Raw genomic sequence first — 9,232 nt, 5'->3', positions numbered from 1 at the left:
AACTCTCGTCATTAACAATCTTGTCGCCTCTATGCTATGGCATAAGATGATATGCCTACAACCGCCTGGGAGCCTTCTTATTACACTGCAAAAGAGCATTGTCGACTTTTTCTGGAGCGGGAAACACTGGCTCCAACCCCCCGTGGCATACTTGCCACTCGCTGAAGGTGGCCAAGGTCTTATTGATATCCGCAGCCGGATTATGGTCTTCCGGCTTCATATCGTGCGCCAACTTGTATATGGAGATGAAGCCCTACTCTGGAGGCCTCTGGCTAACTGCATATTACAGCTCACATGCAAGTTGGGTTACGACCGAGAACTTTTCTTGATGAACCCTCATCAAATCGATTCATCCTTGCTGCCCACCTTTTACCAAGGGGTGATGAACGCCTGGCAAGCCCTGTCCTTTTCCCGTGAAATGGCAACATACAACATGGAAATGTTGTTGAACGAGCCCCTATGCTACAACCCCTTCCTGGAAAACAGCTTGAATAATAGGGGACTCGTTCAACGTTTTGTTGATGCCAAGCTGCTGCGAATGAAAGACCTCATGACAGAGTCTGGGAGCTGCCGGCTGAGTGCTGCCGCTGTGGCACAAAAAACCGGAATAAAATCTGTCAGGATCATCTCTCGGTTCCTTCAAGGGATATCCACAACGTATCGTAATACCTGCGAGGAACTTGGCCCTTCCCCCGAGGAAACAGCGGGTGACCTCCCCAAACTCCTAGTCTTCAGCCCGCCACTTAATCTGTCCCCTGGCCTGAACAGCCCTGATGATACTGCATTATCCCTTCCCGCCTTTCCAAAGAAAACTCTGTACAACGCGTACGTTAAAATTTTATACGCAAAAACATTTTCTGAGCACCCGAGGCTTCGATGGCGGGATGTTTTACCCCCAATACCACCCAATTGCCCCAATTGGCGAAGTTTTTATCTCTTGCCTACTCCAAAGTATGTTGGAGATATTCAATGGAAACTTGTACACTGGATTTTACCTTATAATGTTTTACTGAACCGGTTTTCTACTGCTAACTCTAATCTATGCCCTTTCTGTGCATCCATTGAAACCCTACCGCATATATACCTGGAGTGTGAACGATTGCAACCTCTTTTTACATTCCTTCAGGAACGCTTTGTGAAGCTTGGTTCCCTCTTCAATCACAATGTTTTTATTTATGGTGTTTTAGGACCGTCTTCCCTTAGGAATGTGGTTTTAATGAATTTTTTAATTGGCCAGGCCAAGTTTGCAATTTATAAATCCAGGAAGAAAAAAATGGGAAACGCTTCTGACTCGTCATGTGATGTACTGCTCACCCTTAAGGCTCTTGTAAATGCAAGACTAAAGCTAGAGTACCGGTTTTTTAAAATGAACAAGAATTTAACATGTTTTAAAGAAAAGTAGGTTTTTAATGATGTCATATGCACACTTGATGATGATGATTTGAAAATAACCTTTCCTTGAGACCATTTTATTGTGTTTTGTTTCTTTGTGACTGAACATAACTGATTTTTTGTACTCTTGTAATAAAAGGAAGAAACAGTCAGTCTCTCTCTCTCTCTCTCTCTCTCTCTCTCTCTCTCGGCTCCTGCTATACTCTCTCTGATGCGCGCGCTGGGCTCCTGCTATACTCTCTCGCTTGGCTCCAGCATACTGAACGCTCCTCTGGTTCCTGCTACGTGCACGTCATTGATCGTCGTCCCTGCCGCGATCATCTCTGGCTGTGGTGTCCTTGGTTGGAGCAATTCTTGGGGCTTCCGTCCAACAAGCCCATCCGTGCGAGCTGCACGACCGAGCCCATCTGGGCAAGCTGCACGAACCGGCCGTGCTTTTTGTGCATTACCCTCTTCCCCGAATGAATGAGGGCCCTTGTCGGGGAACGTAGGTAAGGCCATTAAGATTCTTCGCTTTGTCCATGTTCTGTATATATCGTGAATAAATCCTGTGTTTGGTACTTCCAACCTGGCCGTCATTGTCCTTTCCCATATTGACCTAGCATCGCCCCAAATTAAAACAGCTCGATCGGGTTCGATATCCTAAACGGTGCGAGTCCCGTGATGCACAACCGCTCGGGCGTTAAGAATCAGGTGTTCCTGAGCTGACCGAACGGTCACCAATACATCATCCTGAAACACAACTGTGCTGGGTATGGTTCTTAATAAGTTCTCCATTTTTCGCTGGAAAATGGGCGCGGCGGACCAAATGCCAAAAGGGCATCGATTGTACACGAACAGTTCATGGTGTGTATTGATACAAGTGAAAGTTTTTGTTTAGTCTGAAAGTTCCATTTGTGCATAAGCATTAATCAGGTCTAACCTTGTAAATGTCTCACCTCCCATGAGAGCCGTGAACAGGTCCTCGGCCTTGGGCAGAGGATATCCATCCAGTTTAGAATGACGATTTATGGTAGTCTTGTAGTCCCCACAGATACTTAAACTCCCATCAGTTTTCGGCACGGCTACAATTGGAGCAGCGCAGTTGGAGTAATCAACTGGGGCACTGATTCCTTCATCCAGAAGACGATCGAGGTCATGCTCAATTTTTGCTCGCATCATGGACGGTACAGGTCTTGCCCTATGGAAAATAGGCCTAGTCTCAGCATCCACGTGAATCTTAACCTTGGTGCCTTTAAAAGTGCCCACACCATCACAAAATAGATCAGGATACTTGTCGACAATCGATGCGCATCCAGCACTGGTGGACTCATGGTTCACATTATGCCGGTTGAGTCTGATGACCTTTAACCAGTCTCTGCCAAACAAAGCTGGACCCTTGCCCTTTATGACAAGCAACGGTAAAGCGTGGGACGCACCATCGTACTCAACGGACACAATGGTTGAGCCGATCACAGGCACAATTTCACTGGTAGATGTCTTCAGTTTAGTCGACACAGGCGTGATCTCCAGAATCTCACTCTGTGGATACAGCGAGGTGAACATGTCTTCACACATGATAAATATCGAAGCGGCATTATCGATCTACATTTCCACAAGGTAATGATCTATTGTCACCGTCACAACAGACGGTGGTTCAGTATTCCTGCTGACCACAGAGAAAACTGAATCATTCTCACCTTTGACTGTGGTAGCCTCTGATGTGCTGTTGGTTACGTGGAAATGTCGGTAACCTTATTGAGGTCTGGATCTGCCTCCGAGAGCAGTTTACGCAAGTTGGAATCGCTGTTAATTCCAATCACAAAAAGTCTCAGCATCTCGTCCAGTGTTGCACCAATCGTCAGACAGACGTCTGAGATCAGCTACAAACTCATTCGCCGATTGGCCCTCGCTTCTTTGGTGTGTATAAAACTTGTACCTTGACATGATTTTCCTGGGCTTGGGTTTGTAGTCTCTGCACTAACTCAACCAGTGCAGCTTATGACTTGTGTTACGGATTCGTCACTTCCGTTGTTGTGGTTCTCATCCACTGTAAACGTTTTTGGTTGCATGTACTATTATTGTTATCGTTTAAGTGAAATAGAGATAACTGTTTTCAAAAGGTAAAAAAAGTTAGTGTTTTAAAAGAAACCGGAAACCGGATAGGGAACCGGACGTGGAAAAGAAGAGGAAGAGGAAAAAGAGGCGGAGCGAGTAAGGTGGAGAAGAAGCCAAGCTGCTTTGAGGTCTTGAGCAAATGCTGGCGAACGGGGGTCACAAGTGAACTTTGGGATTCCTGGGAAAGGGATTCCTGTGACAGAGTTGTTATCACTGTGACAGATAAACCTGCATGACAGGTTTTGCGGTTGATTCCGAAGAGAATCATTGGAGTGCCGTTACGCCTCGAGTACGGGCCGTTGGCCATTTTGCCTTGCGCCCGATTTCGCATCGCTCTAGGGTCTTCACCTTGCTTCAACCATTTCACCGCATCCAGACATTAACCTGGTGTGTGTGTAACGCGGATTTTGGAGTGGGAATTTGCGGTTCGCCGTTTGTGAGCCGTTGAACGTCCATACCCGAAGGTGTGATTTCCCAGTCGCCTCTTGAGGGTACCTTTGCCCATCTTTGGCAGTGTGACTGTCAACCGAACGGGATTCTGGTCTCGATACGACATCGTTCTGACGATCACTGGAGCGTGGATCGACTTTGGTTTGAAGCTGGGACAGAGACATTGGGAATGTTCTTTTCGCTCACTTGGAGCACAGTGAGTTAAATTGTACGAAACTGATGGTACCATCATAGGAATGATATATTGGTTGTATAATTGATTAATATTGTTATTGCACTGTTATTTTTGTGTGACCTTAATACAATACTTGTTTGTTGGTAACAATTGGTGTGGTTTCACCATTGATCTTTGACACACAGAATAACACATCTTTTTGCCGTGACTCCTCTCGGGGCTCGGAGGTACACCGTGACCGTGGTTTGGGGAGGAGCACGTAACACTTGTCATAGTGTTTTTCTGGTGATAGGAGATCCTTCATCAAACTGTAGGTCTGGGATCTGCATAGTCAGCAAAATAGCACAAGACGTCGAGATGCATCACCAGCGCCATCAATTCCGTTGGCAACAAAATACTCGTCCAGTCTTTCCCAAAAATCAACCGTCATCTGAACTCGGATTGAATTCACTCAAAATCCCGATCCCGGCGACTGCCATCGTAAAAATAAAACACCACATGTGAGCTCGAACACACAGTCCAGCTCCTCGTCGCCACTGCAAAGTCCTTACGAGATTGATGGCATCGCAAATCGAGGGATTCAGAGACACAAAGCAAACGTCCAAACAGCGGTTTATTCCCGGAGGTGACAACACAGGAAAAAACACTCGGGGCGCCCAACAGGTGGCGGAGCCCGGAAAAGGATATGACGTCACAGTATGTTACAGTTATTATGTGTGTTTGTTACTGTGTGTGTGTGTGTGTGTGTGTGTGTGTGTGTGTGTGTGTGTGTGTGTGTGTGTGTGTGTGTGTGTGTGTGTGTGTTACTGAAACAACGAAACTGTCAGCTGAAGGAACAAAAGAATGTCATGGTCTTACACGAATGGTTTATTAAATTGCAGAAGCATAGCCTGGTACTTCGTAAGCAGTTTATGTGTAACTTGACATTCTTGTTCACAAGTGTAGGCCTACTGACTGAACATTCCTTTTTTTTATTGCCTAAAGGTTTCTGCACTGTAATCCAGAGATTTTTGAAAATGGGTGAGCTGTGAGCAACATGAAGAGGGATAGGTGGACACCAACAAAAAGGTCTCATCTTTGCTCTGATCACTTCATCAAAAACTGCCATGACAGAACTGATCAGAATGTTTGCCTCAGGCCTACTGCAACACCTACTATTTTTGTGTTTCCTGATCACCTTCAGAAGGTAATTATACTGGATTATAAGAGAAGCCTACTGAGAAATTATTGAATGCTTTTTGTGTTTTCTCAAAAAATGTTTCTGAACAATAGGAATTATCATTTCATAATGTTTATATTTTCCATTTTCCATTTCAAAAAATTACAGTTCGTAAGGCACCATTTGCCAGGAGCACATCTGCTATGAGAGAAAACATCCCACATTCCAGCAGAAGTAGTGTCTTCCTGCCACAATAAAATACCAGCCTCTGACAGCAGGACCCACCAATAACACTTCCATGCTACTATGGAGTATCCGAGGAAGCTGAAACGTAAGCTTAATCATGTGACTGTGCAGCTGGAAAATTGCAGGAAAAAAGCTGAAAGGTGAGCAGCAGAAATCAGGACGCCTGAAATGCAAAGTCACAAACTTGGGCTCAGTTATAGCTTCCTTGCAAGAAAATAACCTGATATCAACAAATTGCACAGTTGTTGGAGGAGACTTTCAGTGGAGTCCCCAAAGAAGTCCTGAAGAGAATTCAAAAATGTAACAGCCAGAAACACTCCGGTGCCTACCTCGAACACTGAAATAATTCGCCATGACATTGCAGAGAGATATTTAACATGGCCATGCCCCATTGTCGTCAAATGAGGTTGAGGTGAGTGAGTGATGGAGAGAGAAAACGAGGAAGTGAGAGAAAAGACAGAGAGAATGTCAAAGACAAATCAATAAGGAGCAATAAGGTTGTGTGAATTTTAGATCAAATAATTTGTTGGAATCCATTGCTGCTCATTTTGCACGTGCAATGTGAGCTGGATGATGCAGGCTGACATAAATTTTCAAAAATTCCTCATGGAGCTGTGCTTTGCACTTCTGAAAATTTCGTCAAAACGAAGAGAATAATGTTTGTTTGACGTTGGATTGACAAGGTGGACAAAGACTCAACATGGAGCTATGAATGAAGGACATTTAATAACTTGCTTTTGAAAAGGCAGAAGTTTAAGGAAGGAAAAATACCGATGAGGTAAACACATTTCATGAAAAATAAACAGCAAAATGTCCACATCTTCAAAACGTTTCAAATCAAAATACTTGTTTCCAGTTTTTATTTTGAAATCTTTCTAAAAGTTGTTTTGTTGTTGCTTTCCAGTGGGTACAACCAATAAAATAAAATTGAAAATGTCAGAAGTGGGATTCGAACCCACGCCTCAAAAAGAAATAGCGACCTAAACACAGCGCCTTGGACCACTCGGCCATTCTGACTGTATTATATTAAGAGGTATGCAGCAAGCAAAATTATATTAAGAGTTATGCAGCAAGCAACTAATTCTTACTTGAATCTTCATTTCCATTGCTTTCAAGAAAAATATTTTCTACTTTTCCTTTCAAAACAAAAAATGAGGTGGTAGGGAGAGAAAAGCAAAAAGAAACAGAGAGAAGGAGAACGGTCAAAGGAGAGTGAGCAATGGAGAGAGAGAATGAGGACCTGAAAAAAAGACAGAGAAAGTGAGAGAAATCAATAAGGAGCAGAGGTTGTGTGAATTTTAGATCAAATAATTTGTTGGAATTCATTGCTACTCATTTTGCACGTATAATGTGAGATTGGACGATGCAGGCTGACATGAATATTCAAAAATTCCTCATGGAGCTGTGCTTTGCAATTCTTCAGAAAATTTAATCAAAACGAAGAGAATAATGTTTGTTTGATGTTTGATTGACAAGGTGGACAAAGACTCAACATGGACGTCCACCCGGGGTTCGTTCAACCGCCCGAGTGCGGCGACGCCGACCATCATCTTGGTCAGGAGGGGCCCAGAGACATTGTGCGGAACCGAGACCAAAAGGGGGTCGTGAGTACTCACCGGGACACACGTATATAAGATGGCCATCTTAATCATAGGGAATTGATTGTGGGTTGGGAATTGTTGATGGTTGTGTATTGTTGATTGCTCGGGGAAAATCTCCGTGGTTGTGTCATTGAAATTGTATGGTATCATTACCATTGGAAATATATCCTTGAACATCAGTTGTCTCTTGGGTGAAATTCATATGGATTGCGTGGCGAAAGCGCATATATAATACAGCTTTCTGGCGAAGTTCCTCTCACGGTCCGGGGGTCACCGAGACCAGGTATTCACCGAGGGGACCACGTAACAAATCCTTAATGTGTATGCTCCAAGCAAAAATGGTGAGCGGATCTCCTTCTTTGCTGAACTGAGAAAGTTCCTCCAAACACTGGATCTGCAGACTTGTCTAATTATTGGTGGCGACTTTAACTGTACTGTTAATGCCTCATGCGACCGAAACGGGCCGGAACCTCAACCATGTACCGCAAAACATTTTGCAAATATCATCGCAAAATATAATCTCCATGATGTCTGGCGCTTGCAACACCCTTCCGAACAATCCTACACATGGTGTCGTTGTTCCAACAACCACATCTCACTTGCGAGGCTTGATCGCATTTATGTAAATTCTCACCTGTTACATGGAGTTTGCAAATCTGACATCGTGCCTTCCGGTTTCTCCGATCACTCCCTAGCTCGAGCATTCGTTCAACTCTCGGAACCGTGTCCAGGGAGTTCTCACTGGAAATTCAACAACAGTTTAATAGAAGACTTCAATTTTATTCAGGCTTTTTAATCTTTCTGGACAGATCTCTTGGAATGGAAGTTAAGCTGTTCTGTTAACCCACTGGTGTGGTGGGATTTAGTAAAAACCCAAATCAAAGGCTTCTGCCAACAATACCAGAGCTTCTCAAAAAGGGCTGATTATGAAGCAAGGAAATTATTGCAATCAGAGATTTTACATCTTCAGAGGGTCACAGGACAAAATAATAATGTGCAAAGAGCCTTAACCGAAAAACAGTCTTTATTGAAAGAAATAACTGAGAGGAATGCATGTGGTGCCCTAGTTCGGATGAGGGTGCAGCACCTTAACGAGACAGACATACCAACTAAGTATTTTTTTTCCTTAGAGAAACGCCTCCCGAACAAACAGCTCTCTCAACTGCGTTTGGCAGACTCATCCATCACTTTCAACCAATCAGTTATCAAACTTTTCACAAAGGAATATTTCTCTAAAATATACTCGATGGAGCAAATAAATCCTGTCAGTGTCGCCTCTATCTCCGTAGGGCTGCCAGTGTTGTGTGAGGATGGACGTTCCTACCTGGAGGGGCCCATTACCTTGGACGAACTTGGCGCCGCTCTGCACAGCCTTGCTGTTGGGAAAGCGCCTGGATTGGACGGACTTACAACTGAATTTTATAAGAAATTCTGGCATCTACTGGGTCCCGAACTCCTCAACACCTTGAACGCAAGCTGCCAGCTTGGAGAGCTCCCTCAGAGTTGCCGACGGGCTATTCTCACCCTCATTCCAAAGAAAGGAGACTTGCTCTATATTAAAAACTGGCGCCCAATCTCTTTGCTATGCACAGACTACAAAGTATTCTCAAAAGCCCTGGCATCGCGACTTACTCCTCATCTCTCCTCATTGTTGAAAGAAGACCAATGCTATTGTGTACCCAAGCGCTCCATCTATGACAACATCTCCCTCGTAAGAGACATGATTGAACTGTGCAAAGAAAACCCCACAGATTTGGGACTTCTTCTCCTTGATCAGGAGAAGGCCTTTGACCGCGTCGATCATCGGTACCTCTTCAAAGTGCTTGAACGGTTTGGACTTGGTCCGACCTTCATTTCTTACATTAAGATACTGTATAACAATATCTCTAGTGTGCTTAAGATAAACAATGGACTTGTTACACCCTTGCCTGTCAACAGGGGAATTCGACAAGGTTGCCCCCTCTCTGGCTTGCTCTATGCTCTCTCCATCGAACCCTTACTGGGTTATTTGCGTGCTAGACTAACCGGGGTTGGGGTTTCTCATCTTGAACGGCCCATTAAGGTGCTGGCATATGCTGATGATGTGTGTGTCTTTGTGCGGAACCTCAATGA

At 44.3% G+C, this 9,232-nt stretch overlaps 1 non-coding gene across 1 annotated transcript; it reads right to left on the bottom strand.

Moving 5' to 3' along the window:
* Positions 1-6,453: 6,453 nt before the first annotated feature.
* On the bottom strand, positions 6,454-6,536 carry TRNAL-UAG (transfer RNA leucine (anticodon UAG)). The gene has a single exon. It is a non-coding gene; the product is annotated as a tRNA-Leu (tRNA).
* Positions 6,537-9,232: the final 2,696 nt, after the last annotated feature.

Source organism: Myxine glutinosa, chromosome 1 (assembly GCF_964187855.1).
Source record: "Myxine glutinosa chromosome 1, kmMyxGlut1.1, whole genome shotgun sequence".
Taxonomy (NCBI): Eukaryota; Metazoa; Chordata; class Myxini; order Myxiniformes; family Myxinidae; genus Myxine; species Myxine glutinosa.
Note: the sequence above shows the minus strand (reverse complement) of the source record. Positions and strands in the feature narration are given on the sequence as shown.